Source organism: Rutilus rutilus (assembly GCF_951802725.1).
Source record: "Rutilus rutilus genome assembly, chromosome: 12".
In the NCBI taxonomy this organism is placed as follows: Eukaryota; Metazoa; Chordata; class Actinopteri; order Cypriniformes; family Leuciscidae; genus Rutilus; species Rutilus rutilus.
The window spans coordinates 14,584,802-14,606,507 of record NC_140217.1 but is presented as its reverse complement, the minus strand read 5'-3'; the positions used below and the strand labels follow the sequence as shown (position 1 = coordinate 14,606,507).

The following is a 21,706-nucleotide window of genomic DNA, read 5'->3' as shown; positions in this document are numbered from 1 at the left end:
CTCTCTAGATCAATAATTATCAAAAAAAAGTTGAACTTTTACATTTGGGTGGCTGTAACAGGGTCATTTAGAAAATGGGCGTGGCAAAATACACTAAAAAGCCTATAAATCCTAAATGAAAACTCAGAACTTCACAAAAATTGGTGAGCATATGTACAATAACATCATTAACAAGCATGAACAATGTTATGGACATCGGATGATAGGTGGCGCTATAACTGTTAAAAAGCTTTAAAACCATGTATTTCCTATGGTAAAATGCCTGTATTGGCTGTAAATTGACTTTTCCATCTATTATTTCAGTGGTTAAAAGATTTCTAAATAAATTTTAATGTCTTAAATGCTTATGTGCTTAAAGGCCTTAAATGCTTGAACCCCGATAAATGCTGCTTGCAGCTTTAATTATTATTATTATTCTTCCCTAAAACGCATCGTGCAGCCAAAACCGTAAGGCCTAGAGACGTGATACTTGGTCAAATGGTAGTAGTATTGCTCGCTACTCAGATACACGGACTTAGCCAAATCGGCCCATAGGTGGCGCTACAGCAACCAAAAGCGCGAAACTGCTCATAACTCCTAGACTGTATGTCGTAGACTCAAGTGTCTTATATCCATGTAATCAAGACCTCATGGCAAACAAAATGTATATCTCCGATTTCATTTCCGGTATGCAAATTTTTCCGCAATTTTGAATTTTGTCAAAAACCTACTTTTGCGAACTAGTCCCTGGTTTTTTGTCCGATCGGAACCAAACCAGTGCAGAATTGTTCTCTGGAGTCTGAAGATCAATAATTATCGAAAAAACGTTGAAATTTCGATTCATGGTACCTAGGGGGTGCAAAATTAACGTTGTGGGAGGAGCCTATTTTACTAAAATGGCTATAACTCAAGAAGTAATTAAGTAAACTTCACCAAACTTGGTACACATGTGTAAGAGGCCACTCTGAGGTCACAGTAAAAAAAATTGCGTCGATTGGCCACATGGTGGCGCTATAAAAAAAAAAAAACGTATAGACACCTGACCGTTTTTCCGAATGACTTGAAATTTGGTATGCAGTGTCTTGGCCCAAGTGGCCATGTATGTGTAAAAGGATATTGGCGTATCTCGAAAAACATGGCCGCCATTGGCCAATGAGTTTTGAGCACCGTTAACGAAGTCCGATCGGAGCGAAACTCGGTGGGCATGTTCGGCTCAAGCCCCTAGAGGTCTGTAACAATTTTGAAAGAAATCGGCCACTAGTTGGCGCTAACGAGTTTTAAGGCTCTGTAATCACGTGGTGTTACACTTATTGTCACAAAATGCATATCATTTGATAGATCTCCTCATGCTGAACAACTTTGCCTCAAGAACCATTGCTATCAATCAAACCGTTCATTAAATATTCATGAATATGTTAAAAACCTACTTTTGCGAACTAGTCCCTGGTTTTTCGCCCGATCGGAACCAGACCAGTCTAGGACAATTCTCTGGACTCTCTAGATAAATAATTATCGAAAAAAAGTTGAACTTTTGCATTTGCCTGGCTGTAACAGGGTAATTTACAAAAGGGGCGTGGCAAAATACACTAAAATGCCTATAAATCATAAATGAAAACTCAGAACTTCACAAAAATTGGTGAGCATATGTGACATAACATCATTAACAAGCATGCCAAATTTTATGGAGATCGGACCAAAGGTGGCGCTATAACTGTTAAAAAGCTTTAAAACCATATATTTCCCATGGTAAACTGCCTGTATTGGCTGTAAATGGTCTTTTCCGTCTATTATGTCAATTGTTAAATGCCTGCTAAATAAAACTTAATGTCTTTTGATGCTTGTGTGCTTAAAGGCCTTAAAGGCCTTAACTGCTTGAACCCCGATAAATGCTGCTTGCAGCTTTAATTATTAGGGGTTCAAGCACGAAGTGCTGAAACCCTATTGTTATTGTAAGGATTTTTATTATTATTATTATTATTTTCCCCTAAAACGCATCGTACAGCCCAAACCGTAAGTGCTAGAGACTTGAAACTTTGCCAGATGGTAGTACAAAAATCGAGGAGAGGTTCAGAGAATATGAGCCAGATTGGCCTATAGGTGGCGCTACAGTGCAAAAACCAAAAAAATGGCATATTTTTGCTTAAATCTCACCAACCCTTTGTCACAGACTCAAGTGTCTTATATCATTGGAATCCTTGGCTCAAGCCGAACAAAAAAGGCCTCAAAGATTTCCTTTCCGGTATGCAAATTTTCCGCCATTTTGGATTTTGTCCAAAACCTACTTTTGCGAACTAGTCCTAGGTTTTTTGTCCGATCGGAACTAAACCAGTGCAGAAATGTTCTCTGGAGTCTGAATATAAATAATTATTAAAAAAAAGTTTAAATTTCGATTCACGGTCGCTAAGGGGCGCCAAAACGTTCGAAGGAGGCGGAGCTAGTTTTACTAAAATGGCTATAACTCCAGAAGTAAATGAGTTATCTTCACCAAACTTGGTACACATGTGTAAGAGGTCAATCTAAGGTCACAGTAAAGAAATCGCGGTGATTAGCCACATGGTGGCGCTATAACATTAAAAAAACATAAAACAGGCTATAACCACCTGACCGTTTGTCCGATTGACTTGAAAATTGGTATGCAGTGTCTTGGTCCAAGGTGCCATGTATGTCTATGAGGACATTGGTGTATCTCGAAAAACATGGCCGCCATCGGCCAATGAAGTTTGAGCACCTATTAGACAAGGTTAACGGAGGCCAATCAGAACGAAACTCAGTGGGCATGTTCGGCTCAAGCCCCTAGAGGTCTGTAAGAATTTTTAAAGAAATCGGCCACTAGTTGGCGCTAACGAGTTTAATGGCTCTGTAATCACGTGGTGTTACACTTATTGTCACAAAATGCATATCATTTGATAGATCTGCTCATGCTGAACAACTTTGCCTCAAGAACTATTGCTGTCAATCAAACCGTTCATTAAATATTTATAATTATGTTAAAAACCTACTTTTGCGAACTAGTCCTAGGTTTTTCGCCCGATCGGAACCAAACAAGTCTAGGACAATTCTATGGACTCTCTAGATAAATAATTATCAAAAAAAAGTTGAACTTTAGCATTTTTCGCATGGGTATATTGGGTCATAAAGAAAATGGGCGTGGCAAAATGCACTCAAAAGCTTATAAATCCTAAACGAAAACTCAGAACTTCACGAAAATTGGTGAGCATATGTGCCATAACATTCTAAACAAGCATGTAAAATTTCATGAAGATCGGACGATAGGTGGCGCTATAACTGTTAAAAAGCTTGCCTGTATTGGCTGTAAATGGACTTTTCCATCTATTATTTCAGTGGTTAAAAGCTTTCTAAATAAATCTTAATGTCTTAAATGCTTATGTGCTTAAAGGCCTTAAATGCTTGAACCCCGATAAATGCTGCTTGCAGCTTTAATTATTATTATTATTATTATTCTTCCGCCGTAAAACGCATCGTGCAGCCCAAACCGTAAGAGCTGGAACCTTGAAACTTTGCCAGATGGTAGTACAAAAATCGAGGAGAGGTTCAGAGAATATGACCCCGATTGGCCCATAGGTGGCGCTATAGCAACCAAAAGCGCGAAACTGCTCATAACTCCTAGACCCTATGACGTAGACTCAAGTGTCTTATATCACTGGAAAGCTGGAAACCTAAAGGTCAAAACGTATATCTCCGATTTCATTTTTTTAATGGAAATTGTCCGCCATTTTGAATTTAGTCAAAAACCTACTTTTGCGAACTAGTCCTAGGTTTTTTTATCCAATTGGATCCAAACCAGTGCAGAAATGTTCTCTGGAGTCTGAATATCAATAATTATCGAAAAAAAGTCGAAATTTCGATTCCTGATCGCCAGGGGGTGATAAATTAATGTTGTGGGAGGAGCCTATTTTACTAAAATTGCTATAACTCGAGAAGGAAATGAGATATCTTCACCAAACTTGGTGCACATGTGTATGAGTTCAATCTGGGGTCACAGTAAAAAAATCGCGACGATTGATCACTAGGTGGCGCTATAACATGAAAAAAACATGAAAATGGCTATGACCATGTGACCGTTAGTCCGATTGACTTGAAAATTGGTATGCAGTGTCTTGGCCCAAGGTGTCATGTATGTCTATGAGGACATTGGTGTACTTCAAAAAACATGGCCGCCATCGGCCAATGAAGTTTGAGCACCTATTAGACAAGGTTAACGGAGGCCGATCGGAACGAAACTCGATGGGCATGTTCAACTCATGGCCTTAGAGGTCTGTAAGAATTTTGAAAGAAATCGGCCACTAGTTGGCGCTAACGAGTTTTATGGCTCTGTAATCACGTGGTGTTACACTTATTGTCACAAAATGCATATCATTTGATAGATCTGCTCATGCTGAACAACTTTGCCTCAAGAACCATTGCTGTCAATCAAATCGTTCATTAATTATTTGCGAATATGTTAAAAACCAACTTTTGCGAACTAGTCCCTGGTTTTTCGCCCGATCGGAACCAGACCAGTCTAGGACAATTCTCTGGACTCTCTTGATCAATAATTATCGAAAAAAAGTTGAACTTTTGAATTTTTCGTATGGCTATAATTGGGTCATAAAGAAAATGGGTGTGGCAAAATGCACTCAAAAGCTTATAAATCCTAAACGAAAACTCAGAACTTCACGAAAATTGGTGAGCATATGTGCCATAATATTCTAAACAAGCATGCCAAATTTCATGTTGATCGGACCATAGGTGGCGCTATAACTGTTAAAAAGGTTTGAAAATCATATATTTCCTATGGTAAATTGCCTGTATTGGCTGTAAATGGACTTTTCCATCTATTATTTCAGTGGTTAAAAGCTTTCTAAATAAAACTTAATGTCTTAAATGCTTATGTGCTTAAAGGCTTTAAATGCTTGAACCCCGATAAATGCTGCTTGCAGCTTTAATTATTATTATTAGGGGTTCAAGCACGAAGTGCTGAAACCCTATTGTTATTGTAAGGATTTTTATTATTAGGGGTTCAAGCACGAAGTGCTGAAACCCTATTGTAATTGTGCTGATTTTTATTATTAGGGGTTCAAGCATGAAATGCTGAAACCCTATTGTAATTGTGCTGATTTTTATTATTATTATTATTATTCTGCCGTAAAACGCATCGTGCAGCCTAAACCGTAAGTGCTAGAGACTTGAAACTTGGCCAGAAGGTAGTACAAAAATCGAGGAGAGGTTCAGAGAATATGAGCTAGATTGGCCAATAGGTGGCGCTACAGTGCAAAAAACAAAAAAATGGCATATTTTTGCTTAAATCTCATCAACCCTTTGTCACAGACTCAAGTGTCTTATATCTTTGGAATCCTTGGGTCAAGCCGAACAAAAAAGGCCTCAAGGATTTCATTTCCGGTATGCAAATTTTCCCGCCATTTTGGATTTTGTCCAAAACCTACTTTTGCGAACTAGTCCCTGGTTTTTCGCCCGATCGGAACCAAACCAGTGCAGAAATATTCACAGGAGTCTGAAGATCAATAATTATCGAAAAAAATGTAAAATTTCGATCCACGGTTGCTAAGGAGTATCAAAACGTTTGCAGGAGGCGGAGCTAATTATACAAAAATGGCTATAACTCGTGAACGAAATGAGATATTTTCACCAAACTCGGTACACATATGTAAGAGCTCAAGTTGAGGTCACAGTAAAAAAATCGCGGTGATTGGCCTCATGGTGGCGCTATAATATGAAAAAAACATAAAACAGGCTATTACCACCTGACCGTTAGTCCGATTGACTTGAAAATTGGTATGCAGTGTCTTGGTCCAAGGTGCCATGTATGTCTATGAGGACATTGGTGTATCTCAAAAAACATGGCCGCTATCGGCCAATGAAGTTTGAGCACCTATTAGACAAGGTTAACGGAGGCCGATCAGAATGAAACTCAGTGGGCATGTTCGGCTCAAGCCCCTAGAGGTCTGTAAGAACTTTGAAAGAAATCGGCCACTAGTTGGCGCTAACGAGTTTTATGGCTCTGTAATCACGTGGTGTTACACTTATCGTCACAAAATGCATATCATATGATAGATCTGCTCATGCTGAACAACTTTGCCTCTAGAACCATTGCTGTCAATCAAACAGTTCATTAAATATTCATGAATATGTTAAAAACCTACTTTTGCGAACTAGTCCTAGGTTTTTCGCCCGATCGGAACCAGACCAGTCTAGGACAATTCTCTGGACTCTCTAGATCAATAATTATCAAAAAAAAGTTGAACTTTTGCATTTGGATTGCTGTAATAGGGTCATTTATAAAATGGGCGTGGCAAAATACAATCAAAAGCCTATAAATCCTAAACAAAAACTCAGAACTTCACAAAAATTGGTGAGCATATGTGACATACCATCCTTAACAAGCATGCAAAATTTTATGGAGATTGGACCAAAGGTGGCACTATAACTGTTAAAAAGCTTTAAAACCATATATTTCCTATGGTAAATGGTCTTTTTCATCTATTATGTCAGTAGTTACATGCTTGCTAAATAAATCTTAATAACTTTTGATGCTTTTATGCTTAAAGGCCTTAAAGGCCTTAATTGCTTGAACCCCGATAAATGCTGCTTGCAGCTTTAATTATTATTAGGGGTTCAAGCACGAAGTGCTGAAACCCTATTGTTATTGTAAGGATTTTTATTATTATTATTATTATTTTCCCCTAAAACGCATCGTACAGCCCAAACCGTAAGTGCTAGAGACTTGAAACTTTGCCAGATGGTAGTACAAAAATCGAGGAGAGGTTATCAAAATATGAGCCAGATTGGCCAATAGGTGGCGCTACAGTGCAAAAACCAAAAAAATGGCATATTTTTGCTTAAATCTCACCAACCCTTTGTCACAGACTCAAGTGTCTTATATCATTGGAATCCTTGGCTCAAGCCGAACAAAAAAGGCCTCAAGGATTTCCTTTCCGGTATGCAAATTTTCCGCCATTTTGGATTTTGTCCAAAACATACTTTTGCGAACTAGTCCTAGGTTTTTTGTCCGATCGGAACCAAACCAGTGCAGAAATGTTCTCTGGTCTCTGAATATAAATAATTATTAAAAAAAAGTTTAAATTTCGATTCACGGTCGCTAAGGGGCGCCAAAACGTTCGAAGGAGGCGGAGCTAGTTTTACTAAAATGGCTATAACTCCAGAAGTAAATGAGTTATCTTCACCAAACTTGGTACAGATGTGTAAGAGGTCAATCTAAGGTCACAGTAAAGAAATCGCGGTGATTAGCCACATGGTGGCGCTATAACATTAAAAAAACATAAAACAGGCTATAACCACCTGACCGTTTGTCCGATTGACTTGAAAATTGGTATGCAGTGTCTTGGTCCAAGGTGCCATGTATGTCTATGAGGACATTGGTGTATCTCGAAAAACATGGCCGCCATCGGCCAATGAAGTTTGAGCACCTATTAGACAAGGTTAACGGAGGCCAATCAGAACGAAACTCAGTGGGCATGTTCGACTCAAGCCCCTAGAGGTCTGTAAGAATTTTGAAAGAAATCGGCCACTAGTTGGCGCTAACGAGTTTAATGGCTCTGTAATCACGTGGTGTTACACTTATTGTCACAAAATGCATATCATTTGATAGATCTGCTCATGACGAACAACTTTGCCTCAAGAACTATTGCTGTCAATCAAACCGTTCATTAAATATTCGTAATTATGTTAAAAACCTACTTTTGCGAACTAGTCCTAGGTTTTTCGCCCGATCGGAACCAAACAAGTCTAGGACAATTCTATGGACTCTCTAGATAAATAATTATCAAAAAAAAGTTGAACTTTAGCATTTTTCGCATGGGTATATTGGGTCATAAAGAAAATGGGCGTGGCAAAATGCACTCAAAAGCTTATAAATCCTAAACGAAAACTCAGAACTTCACGAAAATTGGTGAGCATATGTGCCATAACATTCTAAACAAGCATGTAAAATTTCATGAAGATCGGACTATAGGTGGCGCTATAACTGTTAAAAAGCTTTGAAAACCATATATTTCCTATGGTAAATTGCCTGTTTTGGCTGTAAATGGTCTTTTCCATCTATTATTTCAGTGGTTAAAAGCTTTCCAAATAAAACTTAATGTCTTAAATGCTTATGTGCTTAAAGGCCTTAAATGCTTGAACCCCGATAAATGCTGCTTGCAGCTTTAATTAGGGGTTCAAGCACGAAGTGCTGAAACCCTATTGTAATTGTGCTGATTTTTATTATTATTATTATTATTATTCCGCCGTAAAACGCATCGTGCAGCCCAAACCGTAAGAGCTGGAACTTTGAAACTTTGACAGATGGTAGTACAAAAATCGAGGAAAGGTTCAGAGATTATGACCCCGATTGGCCCATAGGTGGCGCTATAACAACCAAAAGCGCGAAACTGCTCATAACTCCTAGACCGTATGTCGTAGACTCAAGTGTCTTATATCATTGGAAAGCTGGACACCTGACGAACAAAACGTATATCTCCGATTTCATTTCCGCCATGATAGATTTTCCGCCATTTTGAATTTTGTCAAAAATCTACTTTTGCAAACTAGTCCCTGGTTTTTTGCCCGATTGGAACCAAACTAGTGCAGAAATGTTCTCTGGAGACTGAATATCAATAATTATCGAAAAAAAGTGGAAATTTCGATTCACGGTCGCTAAGGGGCGCCAAAACGTACGTTGTGGGAGGGGCCTATTTTACTAAAATGGCTATAACTCCCGATGTAAATGAGGTATCTTCACCAAACTTGGTACACATGTGTATGAGCTTACTCTGGGGTCACAGTAAAAAAATCGCGACGATTGGCCTCATGGTGGCGCTATAAAATGAAAAAAACATAAAACAGGCTATAACCACCTGACCGTTAGTCCGATTGACTTGAAAATTGGTATGCAGTGTCTTGGTCCAAGGTGCCATGTATGTGTATGAGGACATTGGCGTATCTCAAAAAACATGGCCGCCATCGGCCAACGAAGTTTGAGCACCTATTAGACAAGGTTAACGGAGGCCGATCGAAACGAAACTCAATGGGCATGTTCGGCTCATGGCCCTAAAGGTCTGTAAGAATTTTGAAAGAAATCGGCCACTAGTTGGCGCTAACGAGTTTTACGGCTCTGTAATCACGTGGTGTTACAAATATCCACACAATATGCATATCATTTGATAGATCTCCTCATCCTGAACAACTTTGCCTCAAGAACCATTGCTGTCAATCAAACTGTTCATTAATTATTTATTAATATGTTAAAAACCTACTTTTGCGAACTAGTCCTAGGTTTTTTGCCCGATCGGAACCAGACCAGTCTAGGACAATTCTCTGGACTCTCTAGATCAATAATTATCAAGAAAAAGTTGAACTTTTGCATTTGGATGGCTGTAATAGGGTAATTTATAAAATGGGCGTGTCAAAATACATTAAAAAGCCTATAAATCCTAAATAAAAACTCAGAACTTCACAAAAATTGGTCAGCATATGTGACATAACATCATTAACAAGCATGAAAAATTCTATGGCGATCGGACGATAGGTGGCGCTATAACTGTTAAAAAGCTTTAAAATCATATATTTCCTATGGTAAACTGCCTGTATTGGCTGTAAATGGTCTTTTCCATCTCTGATCATATACTTTTCATATCATAATGTTCAAAACTAGTGCAATACAATTCTCTGGACTCACTAGATCAATAATTGTCAGAAAAAGTTGAACTACTTCATTTGGATAGCTATAATAGGTTCACTTCAAAATCTGGCCTTTACCAAGTGTCCCCGAAAGCCTATATCTCTTAAATCAATGCTCAGACCTTCTTAAAAACAAGTCAGAACGTGTGAAATATCACCCTGAACAAGCATGAAAATTTTCAGACAGATCGGACAAAATTTGCCTCTATAACAGTTAAAAAGGTGAAAATGATATGAATTAATGGCATGTTAAGCCAATAAGTGGTATTTTACTGCCCCCTGCTGTTTAAAATAGTCATTTTCTCATATTGGTATTGGTATCAGCCATGGTAAATCATGATAAATGATGGTGTGTGTGTGTGTGTGTGTGTGTGTGTGTGTGTGTGTGTGTGTGTGTGTGTGTGTGTGTGTGTGTGTGTGTGTGTGTGTGTGTGTGTGTGTGGTACAAATATAACAAAGGTTTTATTTTCCAACATGAAAACAAACATAACAGAGTGCTAGTGCACAAACAATAACCGACAATGATAATGGATGAGAGGGGAACTTAAATACACAGATCAAGACAAGGACAACAGGTGACGGTTATGATGATGAGGAGCAGGTGATGATGAGGAGGGTGATGAGGAGCAGGTGCAGGTGATGACGACAGATGGTGAATGTGATGAAGACAGAAGGTGAATGTGATGAAGGTGAATGTGACACCAATATCACTGAAACATTTGTGTGTGTGTGTGTGTGTGTGTGTGTGTGTGTGTGTGTGTGTGTGTGTGTGTGTGTGGCATTATTGTGTGTAGCATATGTAGCAAGTATGCATTATTGAGTTAACATGGAAACACTGGTTTGCTTTAGTGCAGAAAACTGGTCAAAATCATGAGGTTTAAAGTGAAAGTGAGCCAATAAGTGGTCTTCTACTGCCCTCTGCTGGCCATTCTACTTATTAATTAAATTTTTCCACATGTGCTTGCATTTATACTTGAATACACACTAAAAATCACTTATATAGCAATAACTATTATAACACAATCATATTTTGTCAGTGTTAATCACTTTATTTGCACTGACACTTCAAATAATTGCTAGTAATGTGATAAATCAGGCTAGAAACTTGGTAAATCAAAGTAAATAATACTAGATTGTCGTTTATCTCCTGGTAAATAATACTAGAACGTGGTATATCATGGTAAATCATGGTTAACTATGCTGTGTGTGTATGTGTGTGTGTGTGTGTGTGTGTGTGTGTGTGTGTGTGTGTGTGTGTGTGTGTGTGTGTGTGTGTGTGTGTAAGCATGCATTGAGTTAACATGGAAAAACTGGTTTGCTTTAGTGCAGAAAACTGGTTTAAAGTGAAAGTGAGCCAATAAGTGGTCTTCTAGTGCCCTCTGCTGCCCATTCTACTTAATAATGAAATATTTTACATGTGCTTTTGCATTCATACTTGGACACACACAAAAAATCACGTATATAACTAACTATTATAACACAATAATATTTTGTCAGTGTTCATCACCTCATTTGCACTGACACTTCACATAATTGCTAGTAATGTGGTTAATCATGCTAGAAACATTGTAAATCATAGTAAATAATACTGAAATGAGGTGTATCAAGGTAAATCATGCTAGAATCCTAATAAATCATTCTGGAACATGGTATATGATAGTAAATCATGCTAGAATCATATTAAATAATTCTAGAATGTGGCAAATCGTTGTGGGAGGAGCCTATTTTACTCAAATGGCTATAACTCAAGAAGTAAATGAGATATCTTCACCAAACTCAGTACACATGTGTATGGGTTCAATTTGAGGTCACAGTAAACAATTTTATGGAGATCGGACCATAGGTGGCGCTATAACTGTTAAAAAGCTTTAAAACCATATATATCCCATGGCAAATTGCCTGTATTGGCTGTAAATGGTCTTTTCCATCTATTATGTCAGTGGTTACATGCTTGCTAAATAAATCTTAATAACTTTTGATGCTTTTGTGCTTAAATGCCTTAAAGGCCTTAACTGCTTGAACCCCGATAAATGCTGCTTGCAGCTTTAATTATTATTATTATTATTATTCTTCTGCCGTAAAACGCATCGTGCAGCCCAAACCGTAAGAGCTAGAGCTTTGAAACTTTGGCATATGGTAGTACAAAAATCGAGGAGAGGTTATCAAATTATGACGCCGATTGGCCCATAGGTGGCGCTATAGCGACCAAAAGCGCGAAAGTGGTCATAACTCCTAGACCATATGTCGTAGACACAAGTGTCTTATATCATTGGAAAGCTGGACGTCTGACGAACAAAACGTATATCTCCGATTTCATTTCCGTCATGATAGATTTTCCGCCATTTTGAATTTTGTCGAAAACCTACTTTTGCGAACTAGTCCCTGGTTTTTTGCTCGATCGGAACCAAACCAGTGCAGAATTGTTCTCTGGAGTCTGAAGATCAATAATTATCGAAAAAAAGTTGAAATTTCAATTCACGGTCGCTAGGGGGTGCAAAATTAACGTTGTGGGAGGAGCCTATTTTACTAAAATGGCTATAACTCAAGAAGTAATTTTGTAAACTTCACCACACTTGGTACACATGTGTAGGAGGTCAATCTGAGGTCACGGTAAAAAAATTGCATCGATTGGCCACATGGTGGCGCTATAAAACAAAAAAAACGCATAGACACCTGACCGTTTTTCCGAATGACTTGAAATTTGGTATGCAGTGTCTTGGCCCAAGGGGCCATGTATGTCTAAAAGGATGTTGGCGTATGTCGAAAAACATGGCCGCCATTGGCCAATGAGGTTTGAGCACCTATTAAACAAGGTTAACGAAGTCCGATCGGAACGAAACTCGGTGGGCATGTTCGGCTCAAGCCCCTAGAGGTCTGTAAGAATTTTGAAAGAAATCGGCCACTAGTTGGCGCTAACAAGTTTTAAGGCTCTGTAATCATGTGGTGTAACAAATTTCGTCACAAAATGCATATCATTTGATAGATCTCCTCATGTTGAACAACTTTGCCTCAAGGACCACTGCTGTCAATCAAACCGTTCATTTAATATTCGCGAATATGTTAAAAACCTACTTTTGCGAACTAGTCCTAGGTTTTTTGCCCGATCGGAACCAGACCAGTCTAGGACAATTCTCTGGACTCTCTAGATCAATAATTATTAAAAAAAAGTTGAACTTTTGCATTTGGATGGCTGTAATAGGGTCATTTATAAAATGGGTGTGGCAAGATACACTAAAAAGCCTATGAATCCTAAATGAAAACTCAGAACTTCACAAAAATTGGTGAGCATATGTGACATAACATCATTAACAAGCATGCCAAATTTTATGGAGATCGGACCAAAGGTGGCGCTATAACTGTTAAAAAGCTTTAAAACCATATATTTCCTATGGTACATTGCCTGTATTAGCTGTAAATGGTGTTTTCCATCTATTATGTCAGTGGTTAAATGCTTGCTAAATAAAACATAATAACTTTTGATGCTTTTGTGTTTAAAGGCCTTAAAGGCCTTAAATGCTTGAACCCCGATAAATGCTGCTTGCAGCTTTAATTATTATTATTATTATTATTCCGCCGTAAAACGCATCGTGCAGCCCAAACCGTAAGAGCTGGAACTTTGAAACTTTGACAGATGGTAGTACAAAAATCGAGGAAAGGTTCAGAGATTATGACCCCGATTGGCCCATAGGTGGCGCTATAACAACAAAAAGCGCGAAACTGCTCATAACTCCTAGACCGTATGTCGTAGACTCAAGTGTCTTATATCATTGGAAAGCTAGACGCCTGACGAACAAAACGTATATCTCCGATTTCATTTCCGCCATGATAGATTTTCCGCCATTTTGAATTTTGTCAAAAACCTACTTTTGCGAACTAGTCCCTGGTTTTTTGCCCGATTGGAACCAAACTAGTGCAGAAATGTTCTCTGGAGACTGAATATCAATAATTATCGAAAAAAAGTGGAAATTTCGATTCACGGTCGCTAAGGGGCGCAAAAACGTACGTTGTGGGAGGGGCCTATTTTACTAAAATGGCTATAACTCCCGATGTAAATGAGGTATCTTCACCAAACTTGGTACACATGTGTATGAGTTTAATCTGGGGTGACAGTAAAAAAATCGCGACGATTGGCCTCATGGTGGCGCTATAAATTGAAAAAAACATAAAACAGGCTATAACCACCTGACCGTTAGTCCGATTGACTTGAAAATTGGTATGCAGTGTCTTGGTCCAAGGTGCCATGTATGTGTATGAGGACATTGGCGTATCTCAAAAAACATGGCCGCCATCGGCCAATGAAGTTTGAGCACCTATTAGACAAGGTTAACGGAGGCCGATCGGAACGAAACTCGATGAGCATGTTCGACTCATGGCCCTAAAGGTCTGTAAGAATTTTGAAAGAAATCGGCCACTAGTTGGCGCTAACGAGTTTTATGGCTCTGTAATCACGTGGTGTTACACTTATCGTCACAAAATGCATATCATTTGATAGATCTGCTCATCCTGAACAACTTTGCCTCTAGAACCATTGCTGTCAATCAAACCGTTCATTAAATATTCATGAATATGTTAAAAACCTACTTTTGCGAACTAGTCCCTGGTTTTTCGCCCGATCGGAACCACACCAGTCTAGGACAATTCTCTGGACTCTCTAGATCAATAATTATCAAAAAAAAGTTTAACTTTTGCATGAGTATGGCTGTAATAGGGTCATTTAGAAAAGGGGCGTGGTAAAATGCACTCAAAAGCCTATAAATCCTAAACGAAAACTCAGAACTTCACAAAAATTGATGAGCATATGTGTCATAACCTGCTAAAGAAGCATGGGAAATTTTATGGAGATCGGACCATAGTTGGCGCTATAACTGTTAAAACGCTTTAAAACCATATATTTCCTATGGTAAATTGCCTGTATTTGCTGTAAATGGTGTCTTCTATCATCATATAATGTTCATATCATAATGTTCAAAACCAGTGCAGCACAATTCTCTGAACTCTCTAGATCAATAATTATCAGAAAAAAAGTTTAACTTCTTCAAAAGGTGATTTTATATGAATATAATGACATATTAAGCCAATAAGTGGTATTTTACTGCCCCCTGCTGTCATTTCATCATACTACTCCCTAATATTGTTATAAAATTCATATTTAGACTTTATAAAATCATTATTTTAACATTTACAATCACATTTTGTCAAAACTCATCTATTGAGTATTACTATTGACAATTGTGTTACACTGAGATATGGAAATGGACGAAAGTAAATGAATGAAATGAAACGAAAGTAACGGCATTAAAGCCACGCCCCCGAATACAAATTCATTCATAACTCGAAAACGGAAAGTCGTTGCGCGCTCAAATTTTGATGGTGAGGACCTCTCCGGGCTCTTGATCGAAACGTGTCGTCGCGGGCCTCGGGAGCGCGCCCCCCGCGCGTCGCGAATCCGCGGGACCCCCGATTTTGAACGGCCATTACTCCCGACCCAGACCACCCCGAACATTGTGTGAGAGCTTGTTGGAAAGGGCGCGTCCTTGGCTAGCTTCGATTCAAATATGGTGTTATTTGCCCTGGGCATTCCAGAGATAATAGCCCGAACAGATATGCCTTATAACAGTCATAACTCCCAGCCCCAATCGCCCAAAAACACCTTGATGGTCTCATTCAACAGGGCTCCTCAAGCACTATCTATGCTCTGAGTTTCAGAATTTTTCGCCTTTTGGTTTCTGAGATATAAGTAAAAAAACAAATTCCCATTCATTCATTCAAACACTTCAACTGTAAAATGTAAGCTATAATACCACTGTTGTCCACTAGAGGGAGCAGCAGGATTACGCATGATCTTTTAATTCGCTTCAGTATTGGGAAATAAACAAATGCTTTAAGAAGCAATCTTTTTTATTATGATGTTTTTTTTTTTATTATGATATTTGTATATATTTTATTTTTTTATTATGATTATGAACGGTTTGATTGACATTAGTGATTCTTGAGGCAAAGTTGTTCAAGATGAGGAGATGAAGATATTTTCACAATATCACATCCTAAAAACATTGAAAACATATTTGTCTTTGTGTGTGTGTGTGTGTGTGTGTGTGTGTGTGTGTGTGTGTGTGTTTGTGTGTGTGTCTGTGTGTGTAAGCATGCTTAATGGAAAGAACATGGAGAAACTGCTTTGTTTTACTGGTGGATAAAAAAGAGAGTCAATTAGTGGTCTTCTACTGCCCTCTGCAGGACATTCTACTTAATAAAATATTTTCATCTGTGCTTTTGCATTAGTTTTTGGACTATATCAAATTACTTGCATGAAAATCACCTATTATAACACAGTCATGTTTTGTCAAAGTTTATCACTTCATTTTTACTGAGCTCTCAGTTTGAACAATTCTGCCTCTCAGTGATTAATTTGAAATCTGAAAATGGTGTTATACAGAGGAGATTTGCAATTATCATTTTGTTACCTATCTTTTATTTTAAATATCTACATCTACAAAAAAATGTGTGTGCATGTGTGTGTTCAAGCATGTATTAAGTATTATTGTTTAAGTATTATTGTTTTCATTTACATTTTAACCACCAGAAGAAGAACACTCATTGGTTCATTCTGCTCACTAAAATTATTATTTTTCATTTTTTTTCCATTTGAAATATTTTTTAAACTTAATAAAATCATTAAAATAACATTTCAAATCATATTTTGTCTGTTTATAAATCCCACAGACTCACATTGGCTGCAATACTAATGTTTTTGTAAAACACAGACCTGATAGTCTAATCTGTGTGTATTGTGCATATATTATTGATATAATTACTATTGCAAATCATGTTATTGTAACTCATATCTTAATAGAATATTATTTGTAATTTTAATTCTTTATTTCTTAATTGTTTTTTTATGATTACTACAGATATTATCACCAAAGATATCAACTACACCTTCACTTTTAGTATTGACACGCTGCACACACAGCACAATCACACACTCACTAATGCATTCAAATAAATGTAATCTTACTGTGCTACTTTATTTGTACATGATTAGAATGAACAGAAATCTAAGAATATTTTTCTTCTTTTGTTAAAGCCATTTCAGACTCCAAGTAAGCATTATATTACTAATCATCTATTTTAAAGGTGCCATACAATTGAAAACTGTATTTATCTTGGCATAGTTGAATGATAAGAGTTCTGGACATGGAACTGACATACCGTGAGCCTCAAACACCATTGTTTCCTCCTTCATGTGTAAATCTCCTGTTTGCAAAAGACCGCTGAAAAATGAGTGAATCCCACCATAACACCGACTGTGACGTTGGAGTCAGGATCATTAATATTTATACCCCCCAAATTTGCATTTTCCAGTCCATGTTCTAGGCCAGGCAGTGTTAATGTGGACCTGCACAGCCGAATCATCAGAAGATCTGCAGGTGTTGTGAAGAAGCAAGCAAGGACAATAGTGAAAATGGCAGATCATGGATATAAATGTTATGTCTGAGGCTGTGCTGCGGATTTGAGAACTTTTCATTCCCTTCCCACAAAAGAGAACTGTCAACAGGCATGGTTGATGTTTACAACAGGATACCTCACCATTTTAATTCAAAGCTGTTAGTTTGCTCTGCCCATTTTACCCCAGACAGTTTTTCTAACCTGGGACAATATCAAGCAGGTTTCGCTCATCGTTTGATACTCAAGAAGGGGGCAGTTCCAACTAATGTTATATTTCCATTACAACCCCTACCGCAAGCAGAAAGTAACATTAGTGATTTTATCCACTACTTGACTGTTGAAGACATTTCTGTTTCAGAGATATCAGAGAACAATTTAAAATATATCAATGCATTCTACAGCACCTTTAAAATAATTATTTAAAATGGAGATCAGGCCATAACATCACAAAAACATGAAAAGGGCTATAACCACCTGACCATTAGTTCGATTGACTTTAAAATTGGTATGCAGTGTCTTGGTCCAAGGTGCCATGTATGTCTATGCCGCCATCGGCCAATAAAGTTTGTGCACCTCTTAGACAAGGTTAACGAAGGCCGATTGGAACGAAACTCGGTGGGCATGTTCGACTCGTGGCCCTAGAGGTCTGTAAGAATTTTGAAAGAAATCAGCCACTAGTTGGCGCTAACAGGTTTTACTGCTCTGTAATCACGTGATGCGTGTCATTTGATAGATCTCCTCATACTGAACAACTTTGCCTCAAAAACTACTGCTGTCAATTAATTTGTTCATTAAATACTTGCGATTATGTTAAAAACCTACTTTTGCAAACTAGTCCTATGTTTTTCACCCGATCGGAAATATACCAGTGCAGTACAATTCTCTGGAAGCTCTAGATCAATAATTATATAAAAAACTTAAACTTTACCCATTGGGTAGCCATAATAGGATCATTTAGAAAATGTGTATGGCAAAAAAACACTCAAAAGCCTGTAAATCCTAAACGAAAACTCAGACAACTCACTAAACTGCCTTATGTGCTTAAAGACCCTAAATGCTTGAACCCCGCTAAATGCTGCTTGCAGCTTTAATTATTATTATTATTTTCCCCTAAAACGCATCGTACAGCCCAAACCGTAAGTGCTAGAGACTTGAAACTTTGCCAGATGGTAGTACAAAAATCGAGGAGAGGTTATCAAAATATGAGCCAGATTGGCCAATAGGTGGCGCTACAGTGCAAAAACCAAAAAAATGGCATATTTTTGCTTAAATCTCACCAACCCTTTGTCACAGACTCAAGTGTCTTATATCATTGGAATCCTTGGCTCAAGCCGAACAAAAAAGGCCTCAAGGATTTCCTTTCCGGTATGCAAATTTTCCGCCATTTTGGATTTTGTCCAAAACCTACTTTTGCGAACTAGTCCTAGGTTTTTTGTCCGATCGGAACCAAACCAGTGCAGAAATGTTCTCTGGTCTCTGAATATAAATAATTATTAAAAAAAAGTTTAAATTTCGATTCACGGTCGCTAATGGGCGCCAAAACGTTCGAAGGAGGCGGAGCTAGTTTTACTAAAATGGCTATAACTCCAGAAGTAAATGAGTTATCTTCACCAAACTTGGTACACATGTGAGAGAGGTCAATCTAAGGTCACAGTAAAGAAATCGCGGTGATTAGCCACATGGTGGCGCTATAACATTAAAAAAACATAAAACAGGCTATAACCACCTGACCGTTTGTCCGATTGACTTGAAAATTGGTATGCAGTGTCTTGGTCCAAGGTGCCATGTATGTCTATGAGGACATTGGTGTATCTCGAAAAACATGGCCGCCATCGGCCAATGAAGTTTGAGCACCTATTAGACAAGGTTAACGGAGGCCAATCAGAACGAAACTCAGTGGGCATGTTCGACTCAAGCCCCTAGAGGTCTGTAAGAATTTTGAAAGAAATCGGCCACTAGTTGGCGCTAACGAGTTTAATGGCTCTGTAATCACGTGGTGTTACACTTATTGTCACAAAATGCATATCATTTGATAGATCTGCTCATGACGAACAACTTTGCCTCAAGAACTATTGCTGTCAATCAAACCGTTCATTAAATATTCGTAATTATGTTAAAAACCTACTTTTGCGAACTAGTCCTAGGTTTTTCGCCCGATCGGAACCAAACAAGTCTAGGACAATTCTATGGACTCTCTAGATAAATAATTATCAAAAAAAAGTTGAACTTTAGCATTTTTCGCATGGGTATATTGGGTCATAAAGAAAATGGGCGTGGCAAAATGCACTCAAAAGCTTATAAATCCTAAACGAAAACTCAGAACTTCACGAAAATTGGTGAGCATATGTGCCATAACATTCTAAACAAGCATGTAAAATTTCATGAAGATCGGACGATAGGTGGCGCTATAACTGTTAAAAAGCTTTGAAAACCATATATTTCCTATGGTAAATTGCCTGTTTTGGCTGTAAATGGTCTTTTCCATCTATTATTTCAGTGGTTAAAAGCTTTCCAAATAAAACTTAATGTCTTAAATGCTTATGTGCTTAAAGGCCTTAAATGCTTGAACCCCGATAAATGCTGCTTGCAGCTTTAATTAGGGGTTCAAGCATGAAATGCTGAAACCCTATTGTAATTGTAAGGATTCGTAAAACGCATCGTGCAGGACAAACCGTAAGGCCTAGAGACTTGAAACCTGGCCAGATGGTAGGCCTCAATTTGGGGACAACCTATCAGAGTATGACCCCGATTGGCCCATAGGTGGCGCTACAGCAACCAAAAGTTCAAAATCGCTCATAACTCTTAGACCGCTTGTCCCAGGATCAAGTGTCTTATATCGTTGGAATCCTTGGCTCAAGGCGGACAAAATGGCTATCTCCGATTTGGATGTAGGCAGGGAAAAATTTCTGCTATGTCGCATTTTGTCCAAAACCTACTTTTGCGAACTAGTCCCTGGTTTTTCGCCCGATCGGAACCAAACCAGTCTAGGACAATTCTCTGGACTCTCTAGATCAATAATTATCGAAAAAAAGTTGAACTTTGGCATGTGGGTGGCTGTAACAGGGTCATTTAGAAAAGGGGCGTGGCAAAATACACTAAAAAGCCTATAAATCCCAAATGAAAACTCAGAACTTCACCAAAATTGATGAGCATATGTGTCCGAACATGGTGAGGAAGCATGCAGAGTTTCATGGAGATCGGACCATAGGTGGCGCTATAACTGGCAAAAAGCCTTCATTCTTATTAGGGGTTCAAGCATGAAATGCTGAAACCCTATTGTAATTGTAAGGATTCGTAAAACGCATCGTGCAGGACAAACCGTAAGGCCTAGAGACTTGAAACCTGGCCAGATGGTAGGCCTCAATTTGGGGACAACCTATCAGAGTATGACCCCGATTGGCCCATAGGTGGCGCTACAGCAACCAAAAGTTCAAAATCGCTCATAACTCTTAGACCGCTTGTCCCAGGATCAAGTGTCTTATATCGTTGGAATCCTTGGCTCAAGGCGGACAAAATGGCTATCTCCGATTTGGATGTAGGCAGGGAAAAATTTCTGCTATGTCGCATTTTGTCCAAAACCTACTTTTGCGAACTAGTCCCTGGTTTTTCGCCCGATCGGAACCAAACCAGTCTAGGACAATTCTCTGGACTCTCTAGATCAATAATTATCGAAAAAAAGTTGAACTTTGGCATGTGGGTGGCTGTAACAGGGTCATTTAGAAAAGGGGCGTGGCAAAATACACTAAAAAGCCTATAAATCCCAAATGAAAACTCAGAACTTCACCAAAATTGATGAGCATATGTGTCCGAACATGGTGAGGAAGCATGCAGAGTTTCATGGAGATCGGACCATAGGTGGCGCTATAACTGGCAAAAAGCCTTCATTCTTATTAGGGGTTCAAGCATGAAATGCTGAAACCCTATTGTAATTGTAAGGATTCGTAAAACGCATCGTGCAGGACAAACCGTAAGGCCTAGAGACTTGAAACCTGGCCAGATGGTAGGCCTCAATTTGGGGACAACCTATCAGAGTATGACCCCGATTGGCCCATAGGTGGCGCTACAGCAACCAAAAGTTCAAAATCGCTCATAACTCTTAGACCGCTTGTCCCAGGATCAAGTGTCTTATATCGTTGGAATCCTTGGCTCAAGGCGGACAAAATGGCTATCTCCGATTTGGATGTAGGCAGGGAAAAATTTCTGCTATGTCGCATTTTGTCCAAAACCTACTTTTGCGAACTAGTCCCTGGTTTTTCGCCCGATCGGAACCAAACCAGTCTAGGACAATTCTCTGGACTCTCTAGATCAATAATTATCGAAAAAAAGTTGAACTTTGGCATGTGGGTGGCTGTAACAGGGTCATTTAGAAAAGGGGCGTGGCAAAATACACTAAAAAGCCTATAAATCCCAAATGAAAACTCAGAACTTCACCAAAATTGATGAGCATATGTGTCCGAACATGGTGAGGAAGCATGCAGAGTTTCATGGAGATCGGACCATAGGTGGCGCTATAACTGGCAAAAAGCCTTCATTCTTATTAGGGGTTCAAGCATGAAATGCTGAAACCCTATTGTAATTGTAAGGA

The 21,706-nt window shown here is 38.6% G+C and overlaps 1 long non-coding RNA gene across 1 annotated transcript in view; it reads right to left on the bottom strand.

The window, feature by feature from the left end:
- The window catches only part of LOC311300499, a 65,512-nt gene that overhangs the window by 27,093 nt on the left and 16,713 nt on the right, over nucleotides 1-21,706 (bottom strand). Inside the window, exon 2 of the long non-coding RNA XR_014629336.1 lies at nucleotides 6,548-6,634. This is a non-coding gene — a long non-coding RNA (uncharacterized lncRNA). The remainder of the gene's footprint in view (nucleotides 1-6,547; nucleotides 6,635-21,706) is intronic.